The sequence below is a fragment of the Odontesthes bonariensis genome, chromosome 2, assembly GCF_027942865.1.
Source record: "Odontesthes bonariensis isolate fOdoBon6 chromosome 2, fOdoBon6.hap1, whole genome shotgun sequence".
NCBI lineage: Eukaryota > Metazoa > Chordata > Actinopteri > Atheriniformes > Atherinopsidae > Odontesthes > Odontesthes bonariensis.
Window position 1 is genome coordinate 34,831,748 of NC_134507.1, and position 10,101 is coordinate 34,841,848.

The following is a 10,101-nucleotide window of genomic DNA, read 5'->3' on the forward strand; positions in this document are numbered from 1 at the left end:
TTAATTACACGCCCAGAGATATTGTCTGGTCCATAACTTTTATTAACCTTTGTCTTGAAGAAGACATTTTCAACATCTCTACATGTGATGCTGGTGTGCTGACCATCTTTGAGTTTGCACTGGAGTTTTCCAATTTCCTGGCTGAAATCAAACTTATCAAAACGGTTATAAAAACAATTCAAGGCATTTGCAAGCTCATTATCAGATTTAAAACCTTCAAGGGATATATGGTTACTTTTACTCTGGTTCTGGATACCAGCTATAGTTTTCATACAGGACCAGGCAGAGCCAAGGTTATTCTCAGTCATTCTTTGTTTGAGTTTGGACTTATATCTTTGTTTGGCTTTAGATATCTCAGTTTTCAGTTCTCTGGTGGCTACATGTAGATCAGTAGCAGTACCCTGCTTGTGAGCCTGCCTTTTTCTCTGTAAACAGCTTTTAATAGTCCCATTTACCCATGGCTTGTTGTTTGGGTAAATCTTGATCTGTTTACATGGGATAATCATATCCCTACAAAAAGCCACATATGAACACACCACATCAGTGAGTTCATCCAAATCATTACAGTCTGTAAAAGTGTCCCAGTCTGTGCAGTCATAACATTCCTGAAGGCACATAACTGAATCCTCAGTCCATTCCTTTACTTCCTTGATTTGCACTTGTTCCCTTCTCAAGACAGAACTGTACTTGGGAATGAGTTGAACACAGTTATGGTCTGCAGAGCCCAGCGGGGGCAGTGGAATCTATTTGTAAGCGTCCTTCACTGTACCATAACAGAGATTCAGTGTCTTTCCCCGCCTGGTTGGACAGGGGACATACTGATAAAAGTCTCTCACGGAATGTTTTAACGTCACATGATTGAAGTCACCTAGGATAAAGTTCGGAGCGTCGGGTGAGAGTGATTGTAATTTATGCGTGACATCCGAAATAACATTGCAAGCAATGGTGGCATTTGCCTTCGGGTGAATGTACACGACTGTTAGAAAGATTTGCGGAAATTCGCGTGGCAGATAGAATGGACGCATTGACACGGACAGGAGCTCAATGTCGGGTAAACAGGTGTTTTCTCTGACAGTCACAGAAGTACAGTAGCGCCTGTTCAGGTATACACATACCCCTCCGCCGAGCGTCTTCCCCGTTATGTTAGCATCTCTGTCCGTCCGGATAGGTGATCCAAAACCGCCGATCCACAGTTCTCGATCCTGGTCGTGCCCAGACAACCAGGTCTCCGTGAAGGCCAAGACGCAGCATTCCCCAAAATCCTTCTGCAGCTGGACGTTTCCCTGCAGCTCATCGAGTTTATTCCTAAGGGATTGCACATTTCCTAAAATCATGGTGGGGAGGGGGATCCGTTTCAGACACCGCTTCCTCCGGCGTAAACGAACACCTCCGCGTTTGCCCCGCTTCCTCTTTTTTCCCTGCCATGCCGAGTGTTCGGGCTTGTGATCTTTTCTTATACAGTCTGGTAAGTTTAAAACCGCATCTGGTGTGTTGTGCGCGCCCTCAAAGCGAAGTTGAAGCAACTGGTCTCTGCTGTACACAGTTCTTGCTTGGGCGGCCTGCATTGTGTCTCGGGCAAGCAGCAGGAATGACACCAGAATCCAAGTTACAACCAGATAGAAAAGTTCCATTTTTGTTTTGTATCGTCAGTTCAGGGTGAAATGACGTGGACAAACTTTAAACAGACTTCAGACAAACGTCAGGACTCTTAAGACTTATACAACCGATTAAAACAAACAAACATATCGGACGCCAAACTCTCTCCCTGCCAGTCGCTGCGTGTGCAAGCGCCTGTGGCTCTTGCTCACAGTTCAGGTTCAGTTGAAGGTTTAGTCAGTGGTGTTATTTATTTAGTCATTTACAAATCCTCTGAAAAGTAGATCATAATCCAACTGAAGTTTGGTGGATTAAAGCCTGCTCTTTAAAGCACAGAGTAACGTCACCTCCCAAAGCCAACCCTGTCACTGGCTCTAAAGGAGAGGAGCCTGTTAGCGGAGGGCCCTGCTCAGAGTCCTGCTTTAGTGAACTACAGCAACCAAGTAAACCTGCCAGACTTCTGTTGGGATCAGACTGATCTATGAGGGCTTAAAGATTCCACAAAGAGAAACATGCAGCTGAACCTAAATAAAACTTGAACAGAGAACTTACAGGAGAGGTTTTAATGCTTTTATGCATCAATCTTTACTTCATTGGCTCCCTCCATGGGATAAAATTTGGAACATTTTCCTAATAAAAGAAAAAAATGTCAAGGCTCAGAAAGCACCTTTATCATTGTTTTACTGTGTAATATGTAGGATGCATAACGAAAGTTACGTATGTAACTACGGTTCTATGAATCCTGGATGACCGCCAGAGGCGGTGCTTTCAAGCACTGGATGATACATCTTGCGCATGCGCAGGTCGAGTGTTAATACCAACAACGTCACTCGTGACCCCCTGCTGACCCCGGAGAGCCTATATACTTCCGGCAACATCAGCAGGTCAGTCCTTACAGAATCTTCTCGCGAGTATACGAGGATTCTGAGTGACAGAACGCTCTGGCGGTCATCCAGGATTCATAGAACCGTAGTTACATTCGTAACTTTCGTTCTATTTCATCCTTACTGACCGCCAGAGGCGGTGCTTTCAAGCACTGGATGACTAATACCAGAAGAGTCACGAGGAATCCGCACTTACTCACTTTATTGAGAGGAAGCAGCAGAGTCGGGCAGCAGGACCACAGCCAACGGGTTGGGAGTGGCAACATTCACCCGATAGAACCTGGAGAAGGTACTCGGTGACGCCCATGACGCTGCCTCACAGATGTCTTCCAGGGGAACGCCCCGTAGGGCTGCCCATGAGGTCGAGACAGCTCTGGTGGAGTGGCAGCTCACCCCAGCTGGCTGGGGGCGCCCACTTCCCTCATATGCCTGGGTGATGGCGTCCACCACCCAGTGAGACAGTCGCTGTTTAGAGAGCGCACAGCCTCTCCGAGGGCCACCGTAGCAGAGGAAGAGCTGGTCCGACTGCCTGATACCGGCAGCCGCGGCCACGTAGGCTCTCAGAGCCCGCACAGGGCATAGTAGGCGTAACCTGTCCTCCCCCTCCGGGGGAACAAACTGTGCCAGGTGGATAGGTCTGTTAGATGAAAACAGCACCTTCGGGAGAAAAGCGGGGTTCGGCCATAGGGAAACCCCTGAGCCATCCGAGTTCCACCTCATGCAGGAGTCGCTCACCGACAGAGCATGCAGCTCCCCGACGCGCTTCGCTGACGCGATAGCGAGTAGAAAGGCGGTCTTAGCGGAGACCCACCTCAGCCCTGCCTGAGCAAGGGGTTCAAAGGGAGGCGCGCACAGGGCGCCGAGCACCAGGTGCAGATCCCATGGCGGGGTGCGCCGCACTCGTGGGGGGCGCAGCCGCCGCGCACCTTTCAGGAAAAGGGACACCAACCTGTGGCTTCCCACCGTGCCGTTATCCACTCGAGCATGCCGAGAGGAAATGGCCGCCACATACACCCTCAGGGTAGCGGGGGACCGGCCGTCATCCAGGAGTGACTGGAGGAACTCCAGAATCCTAGGGACAGGACAGTGCACAGGGTCCTCACCCCTGTCCAAGCACCATGTAGTGAACAGCCGCCACCTCTGTTCATAAAGCGCCCGGGTAGAAGGCGCCCTCGCGTTTAGGATGGTATGGCAAACCTCGCCAGAGCACTCAGTCAGCATCGGGTCGGGCCCTGCAGTGGCCAGACCCACAGCTGCAGACGGGACGGGTCGGGATGCCAGATCCGACCCTACCACTGAGACAGGAGATCCCTCCTGTCGGGGAGGCGCCATGGGGAACCCCTGCAGAGCCTGTGCAGCAGTGGAAACCACGTCCTCCCTGGCCAAAGGGGGGCTACCAACAGCAGCCTGTGGCCCTGCTGGAGGACCCTCTGTAGCGTAGGGACTATCAGAGGGATCGGTGGGAAAGCATAGAGGAGAACCTCTGGCCAGTTGTGGGCCAGAGCATCCTGTCCCAGGGGACTGCTCTCCTCTGTCAGGGAGAACCAGAGGGGGCAATGGGTCGACTCTTCTGAGGCAAAGAGGTCCACGTTTGCTCTGCCGAAGGTGGCCCAGATATTGAGCACCACCTCCGGATGGAGCTGCCAATCCCCCGGCGGAGGCTTGCCACGGGAGAGCAAGTCCGCCGTCTGGTTGCGCTCCCCGGGCAAATACATTGCCTTTAGGCTGGCTAAGCGTGGTGCTGCCCACAGCAGGAGGTCCCGGGATGCCTGCAGTAGCAGTGCAGACCTGGTGCAACCTTGGTGGTTTATGTGGGAGACGGCCGAAACACTGTCCGACCGCACGAGTACATGTCGGCCCCTCAAGAAAGGGAGGAAAGCCTGCAACGCTCTGTGTACAGCCCGCAGCTCTAGTGCGTTGATGTGCTGTGAGCGGTCCCGCGCCGGCCACAGCCCCTGAGCCGTCCGGTTCTGCCACACGGCGCCCCACCCCGAGAGGGAGGCGTCCGTCGTGACTGCCTCGCGACGGGATGCAATGGAGCCCATGGGCATGCCCTGGAGGAGAAACGAACGCTTCCTCCACGGGGCCAGAGCAAGAAGGCAGCGGTGGGACACCGCAAGCCTCCTGTGCCGGTGTCTCCTGGCGTCCAGGTGAAAGCTGTGCAACCACCTCTGGAGGGGACGCAGCGACAGCAATCCTAAGGGGACCACAGCAGCCGCAGCTGTCAGTTTCCCCAGGACGCGTAAGAACTCCACGTGGTGGAACCGCCTGCCTTCCCGAAACGGGAGGAGGTGGCGGAGGATGTCGTTCACCCGCCGTGGCGACGGGCAGGCCATCATGGTGACCGCATCGAGGGTCACCCCAAGAAAAACTGTGCTCTGTGATGGGACCAGGCCACTCTTTGTAAAATTCACCCTGAGGCCCAAACGGGCCACATGGGAAAGAAGACACGTCGTGTCGAGGGCCACCTGAGACTGGGACGGCGCACAGATGAGCCAGTCGTCCAGATACGGCAAGATCTTCATACCCCGCGACTGTAGGTGCGAGAGGGCTGCCGTCACACACCTGGTGAACACCCGTGGGGAGAGGGAGAGACCAAACGGGAGCACCCTGAACTGGAATTGACGCCCCTGAAAGGCGAATCGCAGAAACTGCCGATGGTGTGGCGCCACAGGAACGTGAAAGTAGGCATCCTCCAGGTCTATGGAGGTAAACCACTCCCCTCTGGAGACCGTACGCAGAACCTCTGCAGTGGTCAACATATGGAACCTCAAGACCTTCAGGAACCTGTTGAGGTTCCTGAGGTCGAGGATAGGTCGAAATCCGCCATCTTTCTTTGCTACCAGAAAGTAAGTCGAGTAGAACCCCCCGGGGTGCAACAGGGGGTCTACCGGTTCGATGGCACCCTTGCCCAGGAGGACGAACAGCCCCTGGGCGAGGGCTCGGGCTTTTGCCGGGTCACGGATGACAGTCATCCTGACTCGGCCATGGGTCGGGGGCCGACGTCGGAACTGAAGTTTGTACCCGTGGGTCAAGGTGGAAAGAACCCACGGGTCCCTGGTGGAAGCAGCCCAGTAGCTGAGCTGCTGCTGGGAAAAAAGGCCGACGGTCGGCCCCGTGGCCTCAGCGTCGGGCCCCCCGACCTCTAGGGGCTCCAGGGGCACGACGGGCAGTATGTGAGACCTGAGGTTGCCCAGGGGGCAGTCGGTCAGGCGCCCGAAAGGACTGTGCCTGCCGCTGAGCAGGCTGTGGGCGTGAGTACTGGGGCCGAGGGAGGCCCCTGGCCCGTGAGTGGGTGCCGCGCTGCGAGGCAGGTGGCGGCGCGCTTCTGTGAAGCTCAGACAGCTGCTGTCGGGTCTTCCCAGCTTGGACCGTGCGCTCGAGGGCTTCCAGAGCCGCGGAGCCAAACAGCTCCCCCGGTTCCACCGGAACACTGCGGAGGGTTCTTCTGCAGGCCTCCGAGAGAGGGGACTGCGCCAACCAAACCTGGCGGCGAGCCTGAATGAGAGTTGCCATTACCCGTCCCAACTCCCTAGACATCAGTGCAAAGGCCTGTAGAGAGGCGTCAGTAACACTGTGGACAGAAGTGTCCAGTTCGGTCTCCTGCAGGGATGATGACAGGGCGAGCAGCAGGTGGGACATGGAATTACCCATCCGAGCCATGCGTGCTGCCGCCTCATAGGCCTTCGACAGCAAGTCATCCGTAACCCGGCACTGGGGGCGAGGACACCTCGCCTCCCGTCTCAGAGCCTCATCGGGTGACACGATCAGGGCGGCTATAGTGGGCTCAACCGCTGGCATGCGGTCCAGGCCGAACTTGGATGCGTCCTGCATGGCTGCCAGGGTCCGAGCATCAGCTGTCGGACGGGCAGGGGCCCTAGGGTCCCTCCAGAACGTCTGTAATTCCCTCAGATACTCCTCTGATGGAGGTACAGTTAGTTCAGCGGGGGTTGAGGAGCGCCTGAAAAAGGCACTGGCCGAAGCTGGCTGAGCCTGCGGCACGTCCAGCTGCAGCCTGGCTAGAGCCGTACGGATGGCGGCTCCCACAGAGCCTTCCTCCCTGCCACCCGCCGAGCTACGGGCTGAAGACAGGGAGCCCGCTGCAGAGGGACGGGAGGCTTCGTCTCCCAGGAGCACGTCCGAAGCGTAGTCCTGAAACATAGTAGCTGAAGCTGCTATGGAAAATTTATCCTCCTCCGGACCGAAGGAGGCCGTTGGAGGAACAAGGGCACCCGGCTGGGTTGCTCCAGCCCCAGGCTGGAGAGCCAGGAGGAGGGACTTCATGCTGTCAAGCTCCGCTGTCAGCTGATCCACTCTAGAGGTAAGCCCGGACCCCTTGGCCCTCTTCCCGGAGGTGGGGCCTGCAGTCTCAGCAGGCCGACGCCGTGGTCGGCTAGACCGAGACGGGGCCAGCCGCTGGTCAGGGGTCAACTGGGGAGACGAGGGAGGGCCCAACAGGCGCTCTACCTCGGCCAGCCTTGCAGCCCTGACAGCATGAGGCAGGATGCCACAATTCATGCAGGACTCGTCTGAGAGACCCTGCCTCAGATGTCCGAGGCCAAGGCACGGAGGACACAGATCATGGCCATCCTCAAGTTGTAGAGGAGCCATACAGGCCGAGCAGGAGTGGTTGTGATCCATGTCGGGACCACCTCTAGCGCCAATATATAAATAAATAAATATATATATATATATATACACAGTATATTGCTGATAGTACGTAAGTACTAATTCTTATTTATATATTTCTTCTTCCTTTTTTTTTTTGTTTTTCAGAAGAAAATTCTTTACTTATAGCGGAATGCTGGGAGCGGGAGCCGCAAACGGTGCCTTCACCGACAATCAACTATAGGCCACCTGTTCTGGGAGCGGGGGGCGCACACGCCGCCTTACACCAGGAGAGGGGCTATTGCTGTATTTATACACCGTCTATAGGTGGATGCACCGGGAGAAGGAGCGAGCATGCTACCTAGACCGGCGCTTGTAACAGCTGGTCAGTAAACTTCATCAGCCGAGGGAAAAAAAGGTTACATACCTCTCGGCAGTTCGCCGCGGTCTCTGAAGGGCGAGCAGCTCGCAGCCTCGACGGGATGTCGCGAGACCACCAGCAGCGAACGATGAAGTAGAATTGGTTTTAGAATTCGTCTCATATGCAGACGCAGTACTTACCTTGCGCAGCGAGAAGATGAAAAAGGACTGACCTGCTGATGTTGCCGGAAGTATATAGGCTCTCCGGGGTCAGCAGGGGGTCACGAGTGACGTTGTTGGTATTAACACTCGACCTGCGCATGCGCAAGATGTATCATCCAGTGCTTGAAAGCACCGCCTCTGGCGGTCAGTAAGGATGAAATAGAAACTCATTTATTACCAGCTCTATCAGCATGGAGAGAATCCCCTTTTCTCCCAAAAGATCCCAGGTGCTGCTCCTGAGGTGTTTCTGTATGTTTATCACACCAGCTGGTGAAATGATATGAGTCCCTCTACAGTTGTTGTAGATATCAGCTGAGATTCAAACTAAAAGACACATTTTGTGTCTGAAACTGTGAGACACTGTTCAAGTGGGACTGAAAGCAGATTCAGAGGGTTGTGATGTATGTTTTTCCACCCAAATGACGTGATAACTGTCAGAGATACAGCAGTGCTATGAAATCCACTTTAGAAGCTGCAGTTATTGGACACAATGAAAGCTGACCATCTCTGTGGCTCAGAGGAAAACTGAGCAACAATGTATTTTAGATAACTTATATATTATATATATTATTTATATATTTCTATAACTTACAAATGAGGATATAATGCAGCTAACAGCAAAGCTAACAATAAGCTACATAGAAGGAAAAGCATCAGCCAGAGGTGACAGTGTAGAAACAGAGTGCAGGCACAAAGGGAAATGCAGGTTAAGTGGAAGATTACATTTCTACATCTGCACAAGGACTTGAACCCTGGACCCTCAGATTAAAAGTCTGATGCTCTACCAGCTGAGCTATCCAGGCTCTATGAAAGCTTGTCTGAGTGACAGCTGACATCTGAAACACTTCCTGAGTCCAAAGCTGTGACGCTGTTTTCTGAACAAATGCCTGGTTGATGTGAACTTGTGTTGCAGCCACTGAGCATAAAGAAGAAGGCCTTCATGGAGGGAAACAGGGAGTTAAGCAGGAGTGTGAAGAAAAAAGGAAGAGAGCAAGTCGGTGGGAAACTATCTGCAGCAGAACAGTGTGAGGGATGTGTGGTCAGGAATGGAAAAGCTCACAGGCTTTGGGATAATGTGGGATCAGACAGATGGAAGAGTTCAGACAAACTCAGCATGCTGCTGCCTCCTGCTACAGACCTCACATCCTCCATGTACCAACAGCTTCCCTGTCACACCTCAGCACATCTACATGAAACTATCACATCTATAGGAAAATAAACTATGGCCTCATCTGGAATACAAACTAAAGAGATGATTGTGGATTTTAGGAGGAGCAGCAGTCAGCTGAACAGCGTCTCCATCCTCGGTGAAGAGGTGGTTGAGGATTACAGATACCTGAGGGTTCACCTGGACAGCAGACTGGACTGGAAATGCAACACTGAGGCTGTCTACAAGATGGGACATTCAGTAAACTATTCCTATAACTGTATATATGCTAACTGAGCTGGCATGGGTTGGTGCACTAACACATGTTACAGAGTTTAATATTTCTGCATCTTTTAGTAAAAACAGGAAAGAATGAGTGTATATTTCCAGCCAAATTCCCAATAAAGCTGCTCTCATCCACATATTTTTCTGTTTCTTCTGTCAGACGGCTAAACTGAAAATCAGCACATTAAGACTACGTGTCAACTCGTGGTCACTTAAAGCATGTCCAGACTGTCGCTCTGCTCTAATAAAATCCTGATTTTGTAACCGCAGCCTCATGTGAGAAAATCACCCTTCAGGTGACTTAAAGACAACATGTTGGCAGCGATTTCAGCTGTGCTTACATGCAGCGTGATGTCCCACAGAGAAAGTTAGAGGCAGCAGAATGTCAGGAAGGTTTTCTGCTCAGTCTATCCCGTGCATGTACGCTGGGACAACATGGTGGTCCAGTTAAATGGACGAGTACACCTGGAACTGAAGCTGGACTTACCTGTGCATGCAAGCGTTCTGAATGTCCTGATCAAGATAAAAATATGTAACATACAGAACAAAAAGCATCCATCTCCAGCTGAAAACATGAAACCTGCATCCTACAAATAAAATGTTCCACTGGGGACACCGACCCAAGTTGGTTATTAGGAGGAAATTTCAGAAATATGCTCAAAACCAGTTTTTCTCAGTGTGCAGACTTCAGCTTTTTGTTTTAAGTTTTGAACAAAGAAAATAGACTCAAATGTAACCTCTCTTCTATGCATATTCAGAACTTATTTAAATCTCTTCCAGAAAAACTCTTGTTTTGATCGTTGTCTTTAAAACAAAGATTTTTAAAAAGCTAACTGACCATGTGCTCTGTTTTACATATAACACCAGTTATAGAGGTAAACAAGCAAAGTTAACATATTGACAGGTTTCAAATATACGTTTCAGTGGCGGCCGTGCTTTGGCTCACTGGGCCTTCAGTGCGGGTTTACCGTCCATTCAGAGTCGCTATTTAAATCCGTC

General features: G+C 52.2%; 1 non-coding gene across 1 annotated transcript; it reads right to left on the reverse strand.

Moving 5' to 3' along the window:
• Nucleotides 1–8,400: 8,400 nt before the first annotated feature.
• Nucleotides 8,401–8,473, reverse strand: trnak-uuu (transfer RNA lysine (anticodon UUU)). Its single transcript has one exon. It is a non-coding gene; the product is annotated as a tRNA-Lys (tRNA).
• Nucleotides 8,474–10,101: the final 1,628 nt, after the last annotated feature.